The following is a 19911-nucleotide window of genomic DNA, read 5'->3' on the forward strand; positions in this document are numbered from 1 at the left end:
GGGCGTTCCTGACCAATTGTTGACGGTCACTAAACCCTAATTTCGACCATCAATATCTCTAAAATAATATGATGAACATAGCATGATCATATGACATATTTTCCTTTCAAGAAAAGTTCATACTATATTATTTGTAGAGCTAACCTTCATAGGAGATAATGTGCAAAAGATGAAGCGAATTCGGCCTATAGGGGGGTCGCCCGAAGCCTAAGCTCGACCGATCTGGTCTGGACGAGATTTGTTGGCATTATAGGTGGACTTAATTACTGACCTAAGATAGGGCAACCCCATTATGCTCTCTTAGACAATCTGTATGGCCATCCTGGGGTCAGCCTTGATGTTTTTTTACCTCTCTTCGCTGCGTGCCATGCCGCATTTGGTCTCAGGCAAGCTATGTGACCGGATTTCAGGTCCACAACGGGCTTAGAAGAGAGGAATCCATCCATGGTTGACCCGAATCAAATGATATTTGGGCAGGTGAGAAGTCATATGAGGATTCAGAAAGATAATACTCCTACACAATATTTCAGTATTTTAAGGTCACGCGAGACGCGATTATCTTGTCTTGCTTGAATAATTATTTCAATTACTGAACCACAGCCACTACCCACTCGTTAAATTAAACCTCATTTGGCTTCCACAGTATCATGCAATCATGTGCATCCAGCAAGTCGCACTACTACATATATCATTTGTAGGGGCGGCTCATGGATATTTGTAGGGACGGTTTGGCCAGCCGCCCACTACTATAGAACTAACATCTAGTCCCGGTTGGGAACTGGTTTTAGTCCCGGTTTCCCAACCGGGACTAGTGTTCCGGGACTAAAGGTGGTGTTCTTTAGTCCCGGTTTGCCACAACCGGGACTAAAGATCCTCCCAGCTTTAAAAAAAATAATGCCTCCCACCGCTGCGCCCTGTGAGATTCGAACCCAAGACCTCATGCACTGCCTCGCGCGAAGCTTACCACCCCACCTACACAACACATCTAACAATGGATGGGATGCTTTCCTTTTGAACTAACCCATCGAGGGACCTTTAGTCCCGATTGGTGTTATCAACCGGGGCTAAAGGTTGGAGGACTTTTAGTCCCGGTTGGTGGCTCCAACCGGGAGTAAAGGAACCTTTAGTCCCGAGGGCAAAAAATGCCGAGGCTAATGCCAAATTGGGACATCGTTCTAAAGTCTGTTCTCTAGTAGTGGCCTCTACCAAAGCGTGGCTATAAATCGTCGATTTGTAGAGGCGGTTCCCAGACCACCCCTACAAATCGATTTGTAGGGGCGGCTGGAAACACCAGCCGCCTCAACAAAGTTGATTTGTAGGAGCGGCTGTAGTACCAGCCGCCCCTATAATACCTGTTTGTAGGGGTGGTTCAGTCTAGAACCGCCCCTACAGTACACTTTACCAGAATATATATATATATATATATATATATATATATATATATATATATATATATGCATATATGCATATATAATTCAAATCTGACAAGTTCATATATACTTCAAATCTGACCACAAGCACAAGAATAAACTACCATTACAAGTCCAATTCATAAGAATATATACAATCCATCATTAAATAGACATAATTCACAAGTCTAATTCGTTCCACTTCTCCCTCCCCTCTCTCTGGCACATGGTGCACTGGGTGAACGGGGCGACAGTGGCGCAGCAGCTCTCCTCTTTGTCTCGCGGCAGCGCTCCTCACCGGTGGCGAGCTCGCGTGTGGGTGGATCGGTAGGGCTGCTAGGATGCTCTATGGCTTCGTGCGCTCACGACAAGTTCACCTTGGTGGCTATGGCGCTCAACGTAGGTGTCGTGGCGGACGGCGGCGACGCGGGTCAACGACAGTGACCTAGAGGCGCGGTGAGTCCGCACCGTGGCGAGGTTCTCGGCGAAGCTCCCATAAGGTAAGACCAATGTCAAATTACATACACATTGTTATCAACGGCCTAGAGCTAGCCTTTCAGTCTCACGAAGGTGTTGGTACCGATGATTTCTACCTAAGTTAGACTCTCGATCATGGTAGGTGCCTTTGACGTGTACAATCTGGTCCAATATGAAGTTGCAAAGATCGCTGACGAGCTCTAAGAGTTGGTCATCCTTGTATGGGTCTCTTTTCATTTCTTTCTCTTCTTTCCACTACAAAAGAATAAGTTTTGGTTTAGTATTTTACACCATGTGCGAAGTTTTTATACTACGGGTGAAGAGGTTCAAACTTACCCTTAAGGGATGTCTCCTGTAGGCACCGGTGTTACTTATCATAGAACATACATAGTATCCACAATGTACACTCCCGTGTTTCTGCTTAGGGCACTGTGTGTTTTGCATATGGAAATGTTAAGTAATGCTTTTGACAGCCATGTAATAGAGTACTAAAGAAGTAAGTTACACTTACCGCACATAGTGTTTCTATAGCCAGTCTTTCCTTCCTTACTGGATCATGCCTTCCGTGATGTTTAGTGACATAGAACCTAAATACCATGTTCAAATTATTTTAGCAAATACAACTTGTTAGTATCCAAAAGTAAATGTTACAAGTATGTATACAAACATATAAGCTAATGAGGATTGTCGATATGTATACGTCTTGAGAATCGATAAGAAGTCTTTGTATGTCACCGGGTCCCTATCTATTGAATCAAAGACCCATGCCATGCTCCTCCCGACATCGACGCCTATACAAATCCAGTGGTTGTTGCATAGATTTAATCATAAAAGTAGATAAGCTCTTTTACATCAAATAAAATATATCGAACAAAGCTTTAAGTATAGAGTTGAACTTACTCGAAGTTATATGGTAGCCATATAGTAGAGTATTGTTGGAGATTTTTAAAAGCCAGGGCAATGTATGCTGAAACCTTAAGGGACTCTTGCCTTAGTTTCTTTGCACGGATGTCCTTTTTCTCCTGAAGGGTCTTTCCAACAGCTAGCTCTTTGTCATCCAGTTTTCACTGTCTAGGGTAATTAAAATTTGTTTGTGTTATAGCTTGAGGGTCTATATACCCGGCTTTCACACTTGGCATTTGTTTTATAATGTGCACTTGCATTCTACAAATCACGGCGTGGCTTAGTTACAACAAAATTTAAATATTATATTCATATCATATCGGGAGAACAAGGACTTATAGGCACCACATACGAATTAGATTCATTACCATTGCTCTGAGGTGAAAGCATGTCTGCATGTCATTAAGTCAAAGATAATTTTCTTGGCTGGGCTTCTAAATGTGCCAGTGGGGAAGCATGCTTGTACGAGGTCTATGCTCGTTAGGAGAACACGCAAGTACTAATCATGGAACCTTCTCATTCCAAGTGGTAGGCGCTGGATGTCCCAGTTTGGTAGGAAGGGCTTGCCTCTTTCATATGTTTTCGGACAATCCTTTGACCATTTGATGGCATCAACATTTGGATACTGCTTTGCTGTTTGGTGGAGTTTGCTAGTGATGGCCTCCTCAGAAGCCCGTGATGGGACTTTTTTAATTTGGTTCTCAGGCTTGAACTAGTCATGGGTATACCACTTGTGCACCGACGAGACGTCTTTCATCAGAACATAAATTGGCCTTATGGTGATTGGATGCTTCTTTTGAAGTTCCCATTCAGGCACGTCCTCATCTTCTTGTGCATCACCTTCTTTAGGAGGCACTAATTGTTCAAGTATTAGCTGCGCTTGTTGAGAAGATTGTGGCATCTCATCATACACTTGCTCGGTACGAGCTAGAGAAGGTTGTGACTTATCAGGCACAAGCTCGCTAGGAGGCGGGGAAGAATGTGGCATCTCAGGAATGTGGTGGTCATGAGAGGGTGAAAATATCTCCCCATCCTCAATAACTCGCTCCAAATTTGAGACAGGAGGAGGCGGCGAAGAAGCAGTCAATATAATGTCATGTTTGTGCCAGAGAATGAACTACCCCATTATGTCTCTGAATAACACCAGCCCCTCGGGAGTTGCGTAGTCTATCCTCCACTGCATGAACTTGGGCTTCATGGTGTGCACCTCGACCCTAGTGTAGTCCGGCGGTATCTTATTATTGTGGTGTAACACTACGTAAAAACGATTTTTAGCAACGGTTCGATTTTTTTGTAGGGGCGACTGGTGATGGAGCCGCCCCTACAGTGGCGTGTTTGGGTGCCCAGACACCAGCCGCCCCTATAAATGGAACAGCAGGGGTGGCTAGTGTTATGAGCCGCCCCTACAAATGGGGTCTAATTTGTAGGGGCGGCTCAATCACTGGCCACCCCTAGAAATGCTATTTGTAGGGGCGGCTGGTGATTGAGCTGCCCCTACAAATGGCCCCGTATTTATAGCTCCAATTTGTAGGAGCGACTCAATCACCAGCCGCCCCTACAAATGCCCCCATATAAAATAGATGCAGCACCTTCTTTCTCCTCGGGTCACTCACTCCAACCCGTGAAAGAAAGGTGGAGAGGCCTTGGGCACCTCTCAAAAATTGCTCTACTAAGGGGGGAAGGTTTTGGTCTCAAATCCTTTGGTGGAGAGGTTGTAGAAGGTAAGAAAATGCTATTTCATACTTTTTTTTAAAGTTTTAATGGTTGGTTAGTGAGTAATTAGAGTTTTGTTTTTCTCTCTCTCTTCTATGGTGCTTGAGCTATTTATGAAGCAAATTAGACCCAACTTTTAAATGTACTAGGATAAATTAGGGAGGAGAACAAGATCATACCCTTATTTGGTCCATGTTTCTTGATTTTAGTGAACAATTAGTTAGTTTTATGGATGTTTCATGTGTATGTGGATCTAGATCTAGGGTTTGGTTTTTTTATTAATTTTATTTTTGTAAATTTATGTTTGATGAAATTGGACTAGGGTTTGTATGAAAGATATTGGGTAAAGTATAATTGTTGCTAATTGTTGTCTTTGAAATTATTTATTGTAATCAATAAATATGTATTTTAATTATTTATGGATAAATGGGCCGTTAATTAATTTTCTTTTACCATGGTGTGTTTGTATGCTTCATGTAATTATATTAGATTTATATTCATATATATCTGAAGTATATACAATTAGTCTCAAGTAATTATTAATTTGTTTCATTTTTATATATATCTGAATAAGTAGTCCTTTAATGTTTGTTTTGTTGTTATAAAAGATGGAGTACAGGAACTCTTGGATGTATGGTTCGTTAAGGTTCAAGGCAGGTTTCCGTGAAGAGGTGGATAAATTTATTGAAGCCGCAAAGAAGCATGCAACGACATTGAAAGAGAATAAGGATACAATTATTTGCCCATGTAAAGATTGTAAGAACCGTATGGCATGGACAGATGTGACTATCATCAGATCATATTTGATTATGCGAGGATTTGTTGAGGACTACACAGTGTGGATTCATCATGGTGAAACGGTTATTGTTAACGACAAGGATGAGGAGGAATACGACGATGAAACCATAGAATCCCTGTCCCAATATTCAGCAGAGCTTGATGCACGAATGGATTTTGAGTTTGGCAATAAACAAGGTGGTGATGCTAGTGGTTGGGATGGTAACGATGAAGGTGGTGCCAATAATGATGGTGGAGCATGTGTCGGGGATGAAGATGATTTGGAGGACATGATTCGAGCCCTTGGACCAAAGATTTTACTAAATAACCCGAAAGGTCTAGAAAATTTAGAAAGGGTGACAAAAGCATCGAAGGAGACTGTGTATAGTGTTGAAAAGGGTTGTCCGACACATTGGACATTGCTATGTTTTATGCTTGAGCTACTCATCCTAAAGGCTAAGTACAGCTGGTGAGACTATAGTTTCAATGATCTATTGCATCTCCTGTCATGGGTACTGCCACAACTAAACTCAGTTCCCACCAACACATACCAAGCGAAGAAGGTCATAAGTCCATTGATAATGGGGGTTGAAAAAATCCATGCATGCCCCAACCACTGTATACTTTTTCGTGGCAAAACGTTGAAGTCACTGGATAAATGTCCTCGGTGTGGGGCCAGCCGGTACAAGAACAATGACATTTACGGTGGGGACGAACCCTCCACGGGGAAAAAGAGGAATAAGAAGGGTACTAAAAAGGTGGTACAAGAATCTCAGCCCCTAGAGGACACTCCATTAGGCAACGATGCAAAGCAGAGAAGAATTCCTACCCTGGTAATGTGGTACCTACCAGTGACCGACCGCTTGAGACGTATCTTCTTAAACCCTAAAGAAGCCGCACTCATGACATGGTGGGATGATGAGCGCAAGGTGGATGATGATAAGATTGCACACCCGGCTGATTGTAGTCAGTGGCAAAGGTTTGATGAGAAGCACAAAGAATTCAGCGATGACCCAAGGAATATACGGTTTGGCTTGAGCACCGATGGAATGAATCCCTTCAATGAGAGGATGAGCGACCACAGCACATGGCCAGTGATCTTGACCATGTACAACATCCCAACATGGCTGTGTCAAAAGAGAAAGTACCTTCTTCTCACTATTCTTATTTCTGACCCTAAACAACCAGGCATTGATATAGACGTGTTCCTCGAGCCCTTGATGCAAGAAATAGAGAGGCTATGGAGGCATGGGGAGCAGATGTATGATGCGTTCCGAAAGGAGGACTTCATATGTAGAGCAATAATATTTGTTACTACCAATTATTACCCCGTGCTGTTTGCTTTGTCTGGACAGATCAAAGGGAAGACGGGATGCTTGGTTTGCTTGGATGGTACTACATGGGTGTACCTGGATGCATCCAAGAAGATAGTTTACCTAAGGAACCGACACTTCTTAAAGATAACTCACAAGTACCGCAGCAAATTATTCTTTAGATTTTATGACAACGCCTCAGAGATTGAACCCCCTCCGGAGAGATGTCATAACAGAGAACACGTGTACAGAATGGTGAAAAATATACGCGTCGTCTATGGAAAGAAGAATCCGGATGGGACGAACAGAGATAGAAGCACACCTCCTGTCGAAGGCGTACCTTTCAAGAAACAATCGATCTTTTTTCAGTATCTGCCTTATTGGCCAGACTTGGAGGTCCCCCATGCCATTGATGCTATGCACGTGTAGAAAAATGTCTTTGAGAGTCTCATTGCTACCTTGATGGACACAGGCAAGTCAAAGGATGGTCTGAAAGCACGGAAAGACATGGTGCAGCTAAACGTGATGCCACAGCTTCACCCGGTACCTGAGGCTAATGGAAAATACACTCTGCTCGCGGCGTGCTTCAACCTAACACCAGACGAGAAGAGAGCTATATGCACTTTCCTGAGAGGGATCAAAGTCTCGACTGGGTTTTCAGTAAATGTGAAGAAGCTAGTGTCGATGAAGGACTTGTCAATAACACACTGCAAGGCTTATGATTGCCATGTGATGCTGATAGTATATCTACCTATTGCAATTAGGGCTATAAAGCTAGAGTTCTTGAAAATGGCCATCACCCGCATGTGCTACTTCTTTTCGAAGATCTCACAGAAGACGATTAACAAGGAAGAGCTGAGTGACCTACATGAATTTGTGGTGGAGACACAAAACCAACTGGAGATGTGTTTACCTCTGACTTTTTTTGATATAATGCCACATCTCATGATTCACATGGTTCATCAAATACAGGCGCTTGGCCCTTGCTACTTGCATGAAATGTGGTCCTACGAGCGGTTCATGTCGGTTCTAAATCGATACGTGCATAATCGAGCATACCCAGAGGGCTCCATGATAGAGGGTTACAGTACTGAAGAAGTCGTCAAGTGCTGTCAAGAGTACCTAAAAGTATAGAAAGGGATTGGTAAACCCGATTCTCGTCACAAGGGTAGGCTGGCTGGAAAGGGCACCAGTGGTAGAAAAGTGTTCATCAACCATGATTACAAAGAGGTGAGTCAGGCGCATTATAGTGTCTTGCAGAGTACACAACTGATGCAACCGTATATTGATGAACACTTGGCTATCATTATGGCGGAGAGAAATAGCCGTTCGGATGATTGGGTCATGAAACAACATAAGCAACGACTAACTACATGGTTGAAGGACCAAAACATATCGCTTGGAGAAACCATAGACTCTATTACCATCAGTTGGTTGGCGGAGGGGCCATCGAGACAAGTGACATCTTAGAATGCTTATGACATCAATGGGTATACGTACTATACCTTTGTAAAGGATAGTAAATATGTGAACCAAAACAGCGGCGTTCGAATAGAGGCTCTCGATGGATTAGGGTGAAAGATCCAATACTTTGGCATCATTGAAGAGATATGGGAACTTGACTATGGAAGGGATATAACGGTGGCCCTGTTTCGATGCCGCTAGATCAAACAACACCAACTGAACGAGATCGGATTAAGAGTCATGGACCTCGAGAATCTAGGCTACCAAGATGACCCTTAGGTGCTCGCTTCACGTGTCACACAAGTTTTCTATATGTCTAACCCACAAGGTAACCTCCCCCCGAAGAAGAAGACAAAGCACGTGGTTGCCTCCGAAAAACAGCACATTATTGGAGTTGATGGCGTGGACGATGTTGAAGCTTACAATAACTACGATGAGATGCCGCTATTCACAGACTTTCCTAAGAAGATCAGTGTTGTGGAAAAGAACCTTCCCAAAGACATATTGCCATGGGAACGAAAAGGTGTCAAGGGGAAAGTCGTTACAGCGGGCTAGCTAGTTGTTTAACGTGGAGTGTTTATGTAAATGTGTGTTTGTAAGACTTCATTTATGGATGCGTGTGAGACTATATATTTATGTACGTGTGTAAGACTACATATTTTTGTATGTGTGTGAGACTACATTTATGCATGTGTGTGAGACTACCCTTTGCAACATCCAAATGACTCTATTTGAACATCCACTCTATTACTACTAAAACTTTATGAAATGAAGAAATAACCAAAATATTGTTTTGACTAAAATTGTTTATATATATATATATATATATATATATATATATCTTCATATACACAATTTTTGTGAATATACATAATTTTTTTATATTACTTTGTGTTTTTATGATATAAAAAATATAGAAATTACAATTTAAAAAATAGAAAATATTTGTAGGGGCGGCTGGATCAGGAACCGCCCCTACAAATGCATTTGTAGGGACGGCTAGATCAGGAACCGCCCGTAGAAATAGGAGGAAGTGTTAATAGGACGGCGCACGGGAGTGATGTCATCTGGGCGCTGTCTTCTTCCACCGACGACGCTGTCAGGCTACCCGCGCGCCTAGGGTTTCCGCCGCCGGTCCCGCGCCCGCGCCCGCCCACACCAGCCCCCGGCGCTCGGCGTCCCGCACCCGGCCCCCAGCGCCCACCCCCGCAGCCGCCGCCCCCAACTCACCTCCTGCAGCCGCCGCCCCCAACTCACCTCCCGCAGCCGCCGCCCGTAACTCACCTCCCCCAACTACTCCTTAACGGCTGCTCACCTCGCCGCCGGAGTCGACGGAGACCTGAAGCGAGCGCTCGAGCCGGATCTACGACCTCATCCGCGCAAGGGCACGCCAGGCAGGAGACGTCAAGATCGACGACGAACTGGGTTCGTCTCGGACGGCGCGAGCAAGGACGATCTAGTGAGGTACGGATCGGCGGTGAAGAGGCCTGGTCCACAGCTAAACACAGAGGTAAGCTTCGTGCGATGTTCCTTTTGTTTTATGTGAATGACTTATGATTTCTTCGGCACATGATACTCACTGAAAGTATCATCATGAGGGAACAAATTAAGAAACTAGCACATATGTATGCAAGGAACTTGATAACACAATAGCCTACACATTTACAGTAAGATTGTCCACACTTAACTAATGAGCAAGGGTTTGCAATAAGACTGGAACAGACATGTGGAAACTATGTGGTTGAAAATTTTGCTAGAAGACCAACCAAAAGGCACTTATATGAGCCAATCGACCTTACTTCACACAACAGGAGTATTGTAGCATAGTTCGGATTCACTATCTCCTATATACCTCACCTTATTTATCTTGTTGTGGTGGCTGGTCTCTCAAGAAACTGTTTATTGGCTTAACCGATTTTTTTGGCATATATTCACATGGTTAAACATTGAGGCCCTGTTTGGATGCAAAGTATCTTGTAGTGTTGGACAAATATCACGGTTTTGCAAAATACATTGGTTTTTTAAAGCTGTTGGCTGCAACAGACCTTCTAGAACTCCAATCAGGACCTTTCTTTTTTTCTTCTAAACCACTGTATTTGCACACATTAGGATTAAGAAACTACAGTTTGTTGATTCTATAGTTTCCTAAAACTGCGATATCCAGGCAGGCCTGAGACCTTTTGTGATTTATTAAAACATATTAAGGTAAACATTATTTTTCTTGGTACATTGAAGCCGATTGAGTCGTGGTAGGACCTTTTGGCTCCTTGCACTCCTTCCACTGTACATGAGTACATAGAGATTTTTTTAGAATGGTAAAAAACTCTGAGATTTGTGTTCAGCTTCTAAATTCACATATGTTTCATAAGAAACTAAAGCCTACAGTAGGTAGGTTACAAAATTGATGTCAAACAAGGAAATATGTGAGTGCCTGTTCTTATGTCTGAGAACTAAGTTATTCTTTTTTTTCATTCACAACAGTGAAAAAAGACCATGTTAACAGAATTTCAAGTTTTATTCTTACTCCTTATTCTAAATTGATCCGGTCCATTTACTTTTGGAAACTTGGCATGGTCTTTTAGTTTATGTGACATGTCTGTTGTATGGACTCACAACATCTCTCATGTTCTAAATAACCTGGGCATTTTATGTTTTCTCTTTTTACCATCTATGAAATGTATGATGCTGTTGATTAGTCATTCCAAATTTTTTGCTTGCCTCAATAGTAGAATATATATTTTGAGCTAGCTGACACTGATTTCTAGGAAAAAAAACTATAGTATTTGATCAATACCAGTTGTTAGTTTTCTGTTATCTTCTGAAATGACCTGAGAGCAACAGCATCATTGGCACTCTTAGCAAGGGATGCAGTGCAACCCAAACTCCCTATTTTTGACTAATAGCAGGATATAATCATCACTTAATGCTAAAAGCATATTGGTGCGTATGTTGTTTCTTCTATGTAGTTGGCAAGGTTTTCACAAATAGACCTTTGGTAGCTGTAACAGTATGTAGCGTAGAATTTCCAAATCGATCTGACTGAATTGACAGATGGTGTGAGGAGTGGGTATACACCTGTGCCACCCAGTTACGAGTCCTCTATGACACTGAATTTTGGTGCCTATTTCTTCTTATTTACAATGCGACCTAGTTTCTCCTAAGTTGGTCTAGTTTTTTAATGACTAGTCAACAGTTCAACACCGACAGACTCGTCTTTCTCACACCTGCATCTCCACATTGGAATGCATAAATCTAAGACCTAGCCCTTGTTAATTTGGATCATTCATGTGCTGATACCTTAACACAAAGTACCACTATAAACATTGATACAGTAGTGTGACTGGTATTCAGCAGAATGTGGTTTTGAATGTGAGTGCATGTTCTAACAATATTGCCTTTTGTCATGATTTGTCCTTTTGGGTTTTAGTGTGGCTTGTACAGTTCATGATTACACGCTGACCATGTTCAGTTTTTTTTTTTTTTTGGTGTTGGGCAATGCTCTTATATACTGAAGTGTTTGAAAAATAAGTGGCAATAATGATTATAGATATGTTAATCCATTATAGTTCATCTTTATCGGTCAGTTTACACTCTGATGCTCTTCTTTCATTGTATGCTTGCAGCCTTGCACTTGTTTGTTTAATTAGTGGGACTTCGATTCATCCAGTTTCATTTTTTTGGGAATAAATATCTGCTGAGTAGAAATAATCCTTATATTTATATTATTCTTCTTACATTGTCATTTGTCAGTACTATTGTGGCCGGTGGCTACTAATCTTCTCTGTACTTGTTGTCTTCTCTGTACTCCTCTTCTACTACTACTCTCCTCTACTCCACTCTACTCCTCTCCTAAGCAGCTGTTGCTTTTTTTGCTACTTCTACTACTTCCCTACTACTACTGTCTACTACTTCTGATTGTCCGATCTGCTTATCAGGTTCGGAAGATATTAAGCATATGATGTTCTTACATTGTCATGTTGCTTTTTCTGGTAAGCAGCACCTTTTTTTTGCCAAATCTCCCCTCTCCTCTATTTGTTGCCACCTTTCCTATCCTCTATGTTTTGGAAGCAGCATCTGCTTTTTTTTTACCAAATCTTCCCTCTTCTCTTCTCTCCTTTGTTTTACCGATGATGAAATCGTCCAAGTCCATACATTATATGGAATATGAGCTGATGATCAAGAACTTGTGAGGAACTTGGCATCATTAGCAGCTGCCCCTACATTACCTTCTCATCTCTTCTCTGTTATGATGCCTTCATGCTCCAAGTTCAGGATCAGATGATGATTGACATGTTTCTGAGACCTCTACCACTACTACTTCTCGTTTTTTTTATATATTGTTGTTTTATAGGACTACTTTGGTTTATAGACCTTTTTTATTTCTTATACCTTCTCGCGTACCTAAAGCACACTTTCTTGCATCTATTAGAACAAAGCGCAAAATAATATCGCGAACACCAGACAGTGTAGCCCGATGCCCCGAGCATGATGAGCAGTCAACCCTTGAGGAGCAAGCACTAGAGGACCAGCTTACTTAGGAACAGTTCAATAAGGAGGTAGAAAAGGATCTAGAAGTGATGATTACTCAGGAGCAGTGTGACGAGGAGGAAGACCCCGAAGGAGAGGCTGCTGAAGGCGAAGAAGAGGATGATGATGATGATGACTCAGAAGAGGGATATGTAAATCTCGAGGATCCTTTCCCACGTGAAGCCAGAAGGAGGCCAACGAAGAAAGATTTGGACAAGGACTTTGACCCGAACGAGGAGGTAGGGAAAAGCCTTAGCTTGTAAATCTTGCTAAAGCTTTGGCTGTGTTACCTTTGCTAACACTTTGACCTGTCGTATATACAGGTCCCTCCTGAAACTCAGAAAAGACGACGTCGATGTCCGCGACATCTCGCTAGACAAGACAGAGTAGAGGAAAGGAGAGCAGAGGCAACAGCCACAGAGACAGATCACGATGCCTCTGCTCCACAACCTGAAGACACAACCACGACTACCAAGCCTAAGAGAAAACGAGGAGATAGAAAAGGAAATCTATATCCAGATAAGGCATCTATATCTAGATAAGGCATGCTATGTGATAACGGAGGTCGAGCCAGCAGGGGAGGTCCTTGAGCCGAAGGAATTAAGAGGACCATTCCGTAATGCGATCGGGGCCCTAGTATGAGATAAATTGAACCCAGCAATCCCTAACTGGAAAGAGGTACCAGAGAACAAAAAGAATGAACTATGGGATAGGCACCTGAGGGTCAATTTTAGATTTCCGGAGGGTAAGCACGAACTGGTAAAAAAATACTGTCAGGATGATGGGAGAGGTATTCCGATGTTGGAGGTCGGAGCTCAATACGAAGTATATCCAAAAGGGGTTAACTCCCTTCAACGAGTTCGACAAAATAACTCCTAGTCAATGGGAGGAGCTCGTGGCTCAGAAGACTTCACCGAAGGCATTGGAGCTCAGTGTCCGTAACACCAAGCTGGCGAAGAGGAACAAACACCACCATCATCTAGGCCCCGGTGGCTACTATGCCAAGGAAGAGTAGTTTAGGAAGATGGACAAAGAGGTCGCAGCTGCTGGGAATATCGATGTGACGAATCTGAAGGTACGCTCAAGGAACTGGATATATGCGAGGAGTACAGAATCATCCGGCAGTAATCTTAAGTTTGATAAGCCAGAGACCCAAGAGGTGGTATTAAGGATACTAAAATATGCTGAAGACAAGGAGAAGGGCTCCTTCAATCCTTCCAGAGAGATGGACGAGCTTAGCCTTGGCTTGGGAAACAAGGAGCACACAGGCCGCACCAGGGGGCTAGGAAAAGGATGACCTGGAAGCAAGGATTCAAAGAGGATAGGCACATATACAAGAAACATGGCCGAGACCGGGAGACTAGCCTTGAGCTCCAAGTGAAGGCTCTAGTTGCGAAGGCGCTGGAGAAGCAAGGACTGTCTACGGAGCCACGGATATTAGTGACGCCGCTTGGAGAACTGGCATTAGTTGGCAGCCCTCCGAAAGTTCCTAGCAGACAAGGTTCCACTGCAGCCACAACCCCTGTCGATCGCATACGGGAGCCAACTAGTTGCACCTTGGTGTGTCTAAGCGGCCGACAGAACACTATGATGGAGGTGGCAATGGGTGTGGCACATCCTCCCGGTGGCTTACACCACAATAATAAGATATCACCAGACTACACTAGGGTCGAGGTGCATACCATGAAACCCGAGTTTATGCAGTGGAGGATAGACTACGCAACTACCGAGGGGCTAGTATTACTCGGAGATGTTATTGGGTAGTTCATCCTCTAGCACAAACGGGACATTATATTGACTGTTTCTTCGTCGCCTCCCCCTCTGCCAAATTTGGAGCGAGTTGTTGAGGTTGGGGAGATATTTTCACCGTCTCGTGACCACCACGTACCTGAGATGCCACATTCTTCCCTGCCTCCTAGCGAGCATGTGCCTGATGAGATGCCACAACCTTCTCCAGCTCGTACCAAGCAAGTGCATGATGAGATGCCACAGTCTTCTCAACAAGCACAGCCGATACATGAACAACGAGTGCCTCCTGAAGAAGGTGATGCACAAGAAGACGAGGATGTGCCTGAATGGGAACTTCGAAAGAAGATTCCAATCAACATAAGGCCAGTTTATGTTCCAGTGAAAGACGTCTCGTCGGTGTCCAAGTGGTATTCATATGACCAGTTCAAGCTTGAGAACCAAGTTAAACAAGTCCCATCACGGGATTCTGAGGAGGCCATAACTAGCAAACTCCACCAAATTGCAAAGCAGTATCCAAATATTGATGACATCAAATGGTCAAAGGATTGCCCGAAAACATATGAAAGAGGCAAGCCCTTTATACCAAACTGGGACATCCGGCGCCTACCACTTGGAATGAGAAGGTTCCATGATTGGTACTTGCGTGTTCTCCCAACGAGCATAGATCTCGTACAAGCATGCTTCCCCACCGGCACATTTGGAAGCCCAGCCGGAAAAATTGTCTTTGACTTCAATGACATGCACACATGCTTTCACCTAGGAGAAATGGAGATGAATCTAATTCGCACGTGGTGCTTGTAAGTCCTTGTCCTCCCGATATGATATGAATGTAATCTTTGAATTTTGTTGTAACTAACCAACGCCGTGATTTATAGAATGCAAGTGCACATTGTCAAACAAATGCCAAGTCTGAAAGCCGGGTATGTAGACCCTCAAGCTATAGTCCAACCAAATTTTAATTACCCTAAACAGTGGACACTGGATGCCAAAGAGCTAGCTGCTGCAAAGACTCTTCAGGAGAAAGAGCGCATCCGTACGGCGAAACTAAAGGAAGAGTCCCTTAAGGTTGCGGCATACATTGCTCTGGCTTTCAAAAATCTACAACAACACTCTACTATATGGCTACCATACAACTTCGAGTAAGTTCAACTATATACTTAAAGCTTTGTTTGATATATTTTATTTGATGCAAAAGAGCTTATCTAGTTCTATAATTAAATCCATGCAGCAACCACTGGATTTGTATAGCCGTCGATGTCGGGAGGAGCATGGCATGGGTCTTTGATTCAATAGATAAGGACCCGACGACATACAAAGACTTCATATCGATTCTCAAGACGTATACATATCGACAATCCTCATTAGCTTATATGTTTGTATACATACTTGTAACGTTCACTTATGGATACTAACGAGTTGTATTTGCTAAAATAATTCGAACAGGGCATTTAGGTTCTATGTCACTCATCATCACGGAAGGCATGATCCAGCGAGGAAGGAAAAGCTGGCTATAAAAACACTATATGCGGTAAGTGTAACTTACTTCTTCAGTACTCCGTTACATGGCTGTCAAAAGCATTACCTAACATTTTCATATGCAAAACACACATGCCCTAAGCAGAGGCCTGGTAGTGTACATTGTGGATACTATATATGTTCTATGATGAGTAACATCAGTGCCTACAGGAGACACCCCTTAAGGGTAAGTTTGAACCTCTTCATCAGTAGTATAAAAACTTCATACATGGTATGAAATACTAAACCGAAACTTGTTCTCTTATAGTGAAGAGAAGAGAAAAGAATGAAAAAAGACCCATACAAGGATGATCAACTCTTAGAGCTTGTTGGCGACCTTTGCAACTTCATATTGGACCAGATTGTACACGTCAAAGGGGCCTACCATGACCGAGAGTCTGACTTAGGTAGAAATCCTCAGTACCAACACCTTCGTGAGACTGAAAGGCTAGCTCTAGGACGTTGATAACAATGTGTATGGAATTTGTATATTAAATGATGGATTGTATATATCCTTACGAATTGGACTTGTAATTATAGTTATATAATACTATTGTGCTTGTAGTCGTGTTCGGAACGTTGGTCGCGGGGCGTTCGGCAACGCGAACGCTAGATGGAATACGCGGAAACAAACAGTTCTGGTCGAATTTGAATTGTAAATTTGAATTTTTTTTTGCGGAAAACGTACTGTAAGGGCGGTTCTAGATTGAACCGCCCCTACAAACAGGTATTATAGAGGCGGCTGGCACTACAGCCGCCCCTACAAATCGATTTGTAGGTGCGGTTGGTGATTGAGCCGCCCCTATAAATCGATTTATAGGGGCGGTTCGTAATACCGATTTGTAGGGACGGCTCAATCACCAACCGCCCCTACAAATCGATTTGTAGGGGCGGCCTGGGAACCGCCCCTATAAATACATGATTTATAGAGACGGTTCGGTAGGGGCGGCTGGCCAAACCGTCCCTACAAAGTGTTAGCAGCCGCCCCTAAAAATGCTTTTTGTAGTAGTGTAAGCCACCGGGAGGATGTGCCACACCCGTTGCCACCTTCATCACAATGTTTTGTCGGCCGCTGAGAAACACCAAGGTGCAACTAGTTGATTCCCGTATGCGATCGACGGAGGTTGTGGCTGCAATGAGCCGTCACTGGAGCTAAGGAGGGTGTTTGTTCCTCGCATTGAGCCGCCGTCCCTCATAATGGCCATTCAGGTACGCACTCGAAATTCTTCAATTAATATAAATTTGAGCTTCAATTATCAGGCACGCACGTAGGTAATAGGTACATTACATACACTACACACATACACGACGATGTGTGTGGAAGCTTGCAGGTGACATTCTTCAAGTGTGGAGTTGCGTTAGGAGTGGCCATCCACCATCCGCCGTGGACGGCATCAGCATGTTCCACTTCATGAAGACATGGTCGGCCTTCTCCAGAGACGGTGATGGTGCTGCCAGTGCCATAGAGCTCCCCTGCCACGACCGTACCCTCCTCCGTGCATGGTCCCCGCCTGTCGTCCACCCTGACGCTGTGTCTGTGTTTTACCCCAAGGTCACCTTGTCCCAGTCGTCGCCGAGACCAAACGCCACCGAGGTGTTTCCCATCTCCAGGGACCAGCTGGTCACCCTGAAGCGCCTCTCGGCGGGGCAAGCACCTTCTGCTCCGTCAGCGCCCTCGTGTGGAAGTGCGCTGGCATCGCACGGCGGCTTCCCCCAGACAGCATTGCAGGTCTCAGCTTCCCGGTCAGCGTCCGACGACGCGGAGTACTGAAGCTGCCGCTCCCGGCCCGCGACTTCGGCAACGCGTTGGTCTCGCTGTGCGGCGCCGGTGCGGCGCGGGATATCGCCTCGGAGGCTCTGGCATCTGTTGCCGCTCGCATCAACGGGGCCCTCGCCAGGATGGACGACGAGCTGGTGCGGTCTGCGATCGACTATCTCGAGCTGGCCGACAAGGACATCCTCCGGCCGCAAAGGGGCAGCTTGCCAGAGAGGGAGCTCCGGATAATCAGCTGGCTCAGCTTGCCGGGGCACGGTGCAGATTTCGGTTGCGGGGCTCCGCAGGTGATGTCACGGGCGGAGTCCGTCCGCGGCGGGTTTGTGCACATCATGAACGGTGCGCCCGAAAACCACCGCGGCGACCGCGCTGTCCGCGTGGTCGTGTGCACGAGGCTACCAACATCAAGGAGTTCCAGCGGCTGCTTTATGCAAACATTGCAAAGCAGGCATCAAAGCTCTAGCCTGCTACGTGCTACGTGCTACGTGCTACGTGCGTCAAAGCTCTGGCCAGCTCAATAATCTTTTTTTCGGTACGAGTGTGGCACCATATTATAAAGAAAAAGTGTGATTTTCGGTTCGATCAATACAACCCACACAAATCTATATCTTTGAAAATTAGAAATATATATATATGAAAATTAGAAAACCTTTCTCTCAGAGTGTAGCTACTTTTTTAGAGATGCTAGCGCCCGGACGTTCGGCTCCCAGGGACGCATCCGGACACGGCTCCCAACTAGCCAACTATTAAACAATTTCACCAACCAAGGGCTGGCGTCGCGGCCCACCAATGGAAGTCCAATCTCAGGCTGCTCGCAGCAACAAAACAACGAAATGGTATCCCTGTCCTGCCCGCGTAACAGAGAAAGGGAGAGCGCACACTCGCGTCTGCACCGCCAACCCCTGGCGCACCCCTTCCACCGGCCCCCGTCGCGCCCTCTCTGTAGTCTGAGAAGGATGCAAAGACAGCAAAAGGCGAGGAGGAGCCATCGAGGCGAGGCAGCAGAAGGCGAGGAGGGAGATGCAATACTCGATCTACTTTTGAAATATCTAAATACAACCCTTGCAACATACGTACAAAGGCATATAAAACACTTAAAACGTGCGTCTGAAACACTTGCAAAAACATCTGAAAAATACTTGAAGCCATTACAAACATACGCAACATTCATATAAAACACTTGCAACATATGTGTGAAATACATGTAACATCCAAATAAATACTCTTGCAACATACGTCTGAAAAAACACTAGGAACAGACATTTGCAATATACATGTGTAACCATTACAACATATGTAACATTCTGATCTACTTTTGTAACATCCATATGAAACACTTGCAGCATACCTCTGAAACATCTGCAACACTTGAAATAGACACGCTTTCAAGCGCAACGTCTACTTGTTGCTTACGAAATGGAGGCTCGCCGATGCGTGGAGTTCACCGGAGACAACTATGTCGTCGCCACCATCGACCAGATCAACTCCGCCTACCATGAGCCAACGGGGACCCCTTTGTGGCCGCCAGTATCCTGCGCTCCACGCAGGACACACAGCCCCCGCAGCGCCTACAACCGGCATCACAATCCCCACCACCACCAGATCTCTTGTCGCGCAGTAGGTCTGGTGGAAGGAGCAGCGAGCAAAGTAGGTAGAGAGAGAGGAGGGATGTTGCTTGCTCGTCGCTCCTAGTCGGAGATGGAGCAAAACGGTCGAGGGTGGAGAGGGAACAAGGCGAGCACTGCCGCAGGCCACGGTGGAGAGGGAGGCAGCCGGCTGGCACCGGGCAAACGATGAGGGTAGAACTTGAGCTCGAGCAGCGTTCAGCGAACAACGAGAAAGGAACGGGGCGGATGACTAATGTGGGGATTGGGAGTTTTTTAGAAAAGGTGTGGAGATTGGGCGTAGGTGGGGACATGGGAGGCTATTGGGCTGTTTGAGCCCAGCCATACTGCGTCTGGAAAATTAATGTCATCCAGACACCCTGCTCGTATCAATTTCGTACTTTTTTCCACATGAAATATATAAGTTTCCCACGAGATCGAAGGTGTTTCCAACAAGAAAATTAAGATTTGGACTCAGGCTCTCAAAATTGGCTCGGGCTTGTTCCAAAAATGGCCTGGGTCAGTTTAGAAAACCGTCCTAGACCAGCCATCTGCATCATCTCGTTGTCAAAACTGGCCTATGCTGGGTTTTTTCTTGAAAACTGGTAAATTTCTCCAACTTTGATTTGATCCTCTTTAATTGTATTTGCTTTTCTAGTTACATCTTCAACTTGATCATATTTTGG

At 44.5% G+C, this 19911-nt stretch overlaps 1 pseudogene; it reads left to right on the plus strand.

The window, feature by feature from the left end:
• The first annotated feature begins 1796 nt into the window (after nt 1-1796).
• LOC136543959 (putrescine hydroxycinnamoyltransferase 1-like) lies at nt 1797-18084 on the plus strand (annotated as a pseudogene).
• The last annotated feature ends 1827 nt before the right edge of the window (nt 18085-19911 follow it).

This window comes from Miscanthus floridulus, chromosome 3, assembly GCF_019320115.1.
Source record: "Miscanthus floridulus cultivar M001 chromosome 3, ASM1932011v1, whole genome shotgun sequence".
NCBI lineage: Eukaryota > Viridiplantae > Streptophyta > Magnoliopsida > Poales > Poaceae > Miscanthus > Miscanthus floridulus.